Consider the following 5,684-nt stretch of genomic DNA (forward strand, 5'->3'; position numbering starts at 1 on the left):
GAAGGGAGTTTTTCCGTCCATTTGAGATTGATTTACGTATAGCATAGGGCTTATACATTTGATACTTTTGGTAATAGGATTGCCATGTAATCACAGCGGGCAACCAAGGACAATAGCCTTTGTTGTTTTAGAGTACTGAGACCTCCCTGATCAATTATTCATAAGGAGTGTCCTATGACTTGTACTGTGATTTCCATTTCTTCTGGGTGTGATAATTCCTGGCTAAATAATGTTCAAACTTGCAACTTGGAAAATCTTTTCCTCTGCTGATAATTCTGGGAGACAATCTCAGACCAAACTCTTTGATCTTCTCACTCATACAATCATTTCACGCCTTCTTCACCAATGTTCCCTGAGTCTGAGGTGAGTGAGTTGTATTGTAGATATGTGCATTGGAACTGGGCTCCACAACTCTACATTTTGATTAACTGTGGTTTTCTGTAATGGTCCCTTCTGTTTCAAAGAGAAACTTCCTTTATAAGGGGTTAACACTACACTTATCTATTGGTATAAGGACAAATGTTTATAGATTGTTGTTAGTGATTATGCAGGATTAATAAATAAGCAACATGATGCCCAAATGTGATCTGAACAAGAATGAAACCAGTGAACATGCCAAACTGAACAGAGAAAAGCTCAGGAGGCATTAACCATTTACTAAGAACTATAGGCGCTGGGCGGTGGTGGCACACGCCTTTAATCCCAACACTCGGGAGGCAGAGGCAGGGGAATCTCTGTGAGTTCGAGGCCAGCCTGGGATACCAAGTGAGTTCCCGGAAAGGCGCAAAGCTACACAGAGAAACCCTGTCTCGAAAAACCAAAAAAAAAAAAAAAAAAAAAAAAAAAAAAAAAAACTATAGGCAATTGAGGAAACCTGGGGTTAGGAGAAATAATCTTTCTCAGAAAAGAGCATACTAATTTGTTATCCAGTGCCAAATTGGCATCCCTGAAAACATACATATAAGGAACATTATATCATTATATGGACTAAACAACTTATATTTAGGAATATGTATGTATATAATATGTATATATACAGACATAAATTCTAATAATGACATTTAATGGAAAAAGAGGCCATGTCTTTGAAAGAAGAAGGCATATATGGAAGTTTTGGAAAGAAGAGAACAGTAGGGAGATAAAATGTAATCAAATTATAGTCTCAAAGTAAAAATTTTAAATAATGTAAACACATATATATATGTATAAAAGAATATACACAGTCAATTATAACTTTCATTTTTTAGATATACACAAATAGTAGGTATCTATGAACATGGTTTACTTTTGTCACTATAGGGAATGAAATAATGCTCATTAGTCAACTCAGTGAATACACACTATGCACATGACAGATTGCATAGGACAGAAGCAGGTAAATATAACTTGCTGGAAAATGGCCTGGGATACTGGAGCACTGAGTTTACTTAGGGTTGCACATATGATCAGATTCAGTTAGTTAGAACATTAAACTTATTCATAATTTCAGTCAAAGAAACCAATAATATTAAAGATTACAGAAAATCATTTCCAGGATTTTGAAGTAAAGAATGCTTGAACAAATCCACATGCAATTTTGTGTTGTTTCCTATCAGCATATATATGTGCAGAATTTGTATATAAACATATTTGTATGGACATTATAGAAATCTAATGGCTGAAATGGACTCTACTTCAATTAAAACAGCAGAAATGATAATTACTTATTATATTTACTGAAAATGTTCTACAATATTGTTAGATTAATGAACTTCAGCAAATATTTTCATTATTGACAAAAATTTCCACTGTTAGGTTTAAAGTGGAAACATAAATTATAAATAAGTCATTTTTCAAACAGTTTTTCATTGCCTCCTTTACAACTTTGTTCCTCAAACTGTAAATGAGAGGATTCAGCATGGGAATCAAAATGCTATAAAATATCTACACTACCATGTCATGCTCAAAGACGTAGTTGGAATTTGGTCTCATAAACATGAACACATGAGTGCTGAGACAAATGGACACTTCAGTTAGATGAGAACCACACATAGAGAAGCTTTTTCTTTTATCTTCAGCAGAGAATGTACACAGAAGAGTGAACAGAATGAAGCTATATGAAATTAGGACAATCAGAATGGTGACTGTCTCAATAAACAAAGCACAGAAGAGGAGAAGCTGATTGAATTGAACGTCAGAACAAGAAATTTCCAGTAAAGGAGGGATGTCATAGAAAATATGACTAATTTTATTGGATACACAGATGGACACACTGAAAGTGGCCACAGTATGAATAAGAGCATGCAGAACTCCATCAGCATAGCAAGTGATGATAAGTGGCACATAAACTCTTGAAGGCATGCTTAGTACATACAACAGTGGGATGTAGATGGACACATAGCAGTCATACACCATGGTGGCCAACAGGAAGCATTCTGTGGTTCCAAAAGTAACAGCCAGAAAGATTTGTGCAGCATAGCAAATGAATGAAATTACTTTCTTCTCTGACATTTATGAAAATTATGGAATGGTAACAGAGGAATAGCAGGCATCTCCTGAAGACAATGCCCTGAGAAAATAATACATGGGCTTGTGCAGCAGAGAATCCCCAATGACCAGAGCAATCAGTCCTAATTCCCCATGAGAGTGAAAAATGTAAATTGTTAGAAACAGGAAGAAGAAGATAACCTGCACTTGAGCATTGCACATGAAACCTTTCAACACCAGCTCAGTGATCTTGGTGATATTCTGCAAAATTAACTCTAGCAGTAGTTGAATGTATCTCTAAACTATAGCTCTACAATAATGTAAATAAAGGAAGAGGAAAGTAGTGAGTCTGAAGGACATGATCTATATCTACACTTGTGTTTATATTGTTTGATGGTGGCTAAATTTCTCTGGGCTAATTACAAGAAAGTAATATAATTGCACCTTGAATGTTTATAGCACTCAATACAGAAACAAGCACAATATATAGATATCTACATAGTGTGAATTCATGCCATTTCTCAAAATATCAGGATACCTTTAAATACACATAATAAATATGTTAGCTTTCCAAATCAATCACAAAAATAAAAGTATTAGTGGCTTCTGATCAGGAAAATATCAGCATCAGTACATCAGTTCATCTATGGAAAAGAAAAAAAATATTTTCTTTATGAGCTTGAAACAAATGTTAAAGTCAAATTATGTTTAAATGAATCTTTAAAATGATGCTAATTATAGGATTGATGAACCAATTGATTCTACTCAATCTATATATACTAAATTCAGTGAAATATATTTAAATTATGATTGTTTCTTAAGTATTTTATATCCCTGAATTAAAGCTATTTTTATCTTATATGAAAAAATGTCTTTGTGTGTGTGTGTGTATATACTATATACATTTTGGGTGCATGTAGAGGCCACAATGGGGCATCAGATACCCTGAAACTTACATTAGAGATGGTTATGAGCCCTTATGTTGGTGCCCTTAATACACAAACCCACACGCATACCCACACCAACATCTCCACACTCATGCATCCAAGCATGTGCATAGGTATGCATGTGCACACAAAATACACACACACACACACACACAAGCTCAGTTCTCTTTTAAATATGACACCTGTCTTTAAAGACTACAGTGTGATATGGTGGGTTATGAATCATAAGACTTAAGATTTTCATGAGAAATACATTTCTCTCATTTGCTAATTTAAGAGCTATACTGAGTGTAGTTGGGAAGATAGTACTAAAATTTTAAAGGATTTAAAATTGTCTGTAGAAAATCATGAATCTTGAAAAATTGAATAACAGGGTTTAGTCCTAAAATTAGCACAAATATAGTTTCATAAACCCAATTTGAACAGAAGAAATAAAACTCCAAGTACATTGGCATTCATTGACGTGAAATAAGCTTTCAGGTATAAGAAGAATTCTAGAAGCCATTATAGAACAAATACTTTAGGGATAAAATTTTGTGCAAGTTTTAGTAATTTATCTTATAGCAACTTCCATAGTTCACAATTGTCAAAGATAAAGTCTTGATAGCTGTCAATTTGCCCCAGAGTTCATTGAATTTTTCATTTGCCCATACTTCAGAAAATAAATAAAAGCACGAGTCTCAGATGCATCTGAATATTTATAGCCCATTGAAATGTACAAATATAATAAAATAGGAATTAAGTTGAAATAATTGCTATGTTAACTCGGGCATAGTTGATGTTCTGTGGTTATTACATCAAAATTTAAGAACATGGATCGGTGACTATGACAAATACTTCCTTACTCTCTATTGATACATGCATTATTATACTTCTTTTGAACTCACTATGAATATTAGTAGAATAAAGACACACACACACAGGAACCTTTTTGTTTATTTATAAGAAGAATTGAGTACTCAGAGATTGAAGATATTACTTGGTTATTAGAATCATTGCCTGTCATACTGTCATTGCCTTTCATACATAGAATCAAGCCCTGTGTTTGAGATTTAATATTTCCAAACAAATAAATACATATTTTTTTATTTTTACTGCTTCCCAAGATCTCTTGGAATAATGTATAGGCAGAATTCTGAATATACCTGATTTTAACATATTCATAGAACTAGCAAGAATTCAAGTGGGCAGTAACCAAAATAGCTAGTTAATAAGTAGTTTTACTTGAAATTTCAAGAACTTTGAAAAATATCCATTTAATTTTTTTAATTAAAAATCTGGACAGATACAGCCAGCTCTGATTGGATCAAGAGGTGAGTCTTATTCTCTTAGCCTATCACCCTAGCCTCTAGGCTTTAGGACCAGGGACACAACAAACACCCCCATACCCCCACCCATTGCAGCCCTAGTTGCAGGCCAAGTGGCAGGGCTCTTACAGGGAGGCTGGACTACCACCATCCCCCACTAGACCCTGTAACCTACACACCCTACCCCACCCTCCCAAATCCACTTATCCTCCAAGCCTGCAGATGCTCCCTGAGACACAGACTTAACCAGCTCTTATTGGACCAAGAGCTCCTATAGGATCAAGAGCTGCTCCCTGAGACACAGACTCCAGCAGCTCCAATCAGACCATTTTTTCCAATTGGACCAAGAGCTCAAATTGGACCCAAAGCTCTGATTGGACCAAGAGTATTGATCAGACAAAGAGTGACTCCCTCAGACATAGATAGTACTTGCACTGAGTGGAGGAAGAGATGGGTAGATCCTAGGACAAAAATATAGTTAACAACATAAAGATCAATATAGCACCACCAGAATCTAGTGGATTAACATCAGCAAGACCTGAACACCCCAATGCAGAAGAAGCAGAAGTAAATGACTTTAAAAAAGATGATAGAAGTCTTTAAAGAGGAAATTAAAAGTTCCCTTAAAGAAATAGAGGAAAAGACAAACAAAAATTGGAAGAAATCAATAAATCCCTTAAAGAAAGGCAAGATAACCAAGAAAAAGCAATTAAACAGGAGAAGGAAACAGTTCAAGACTTGAAAACTGAAATAGAGACAATAAAGAAGACACAAATTGAGGGTATATTGGAAATGGAAAAGCTGAGTAAATGAACAGGAACTACAGATGCAAGCATAACCAACAGAATGCAAGAGATAGAAGAGAGAATCTCTGGAGTTGAAGATACAATAGTGGAAATAGATTTGTCAGTCAAAGAAAACATTAAAGCCAACAAAGTCATAACATAAAACATCAAGGAAATCT

At 34.8% G+C, this 5,684-nt stretch overlaps 1 pseudogene; it reads right to left on the minus strand.

Moving 5' to 3' along the window:
* Positions 1 to 1,752: 1,752 nt before the first annotated feature.
* Positions 1,753 to 3,510, minus strand: LOC131907767 (olfactory receptor 5T7-like; annotated as a pseudogene).
* Positions 3,511 to 5,684: the final 2,174 nt, after the last annotated feature.

This window comes from Peromyscus eremicus, chromosome 4 (genome assembly GCF_949786415.1).
Source record: "Peromyscus eremicus chromosome 4, PerEre_H2_v1, whole genome shotgun sequence".
In the NCBI taxonomy this organism is placed as follows: domain Eukaryota; kingdom Metazoa; phylum Chordata; class Mammalia; order Rodentia; family Cricetidae; genus Peromyscus; species Peromyscus eremicus.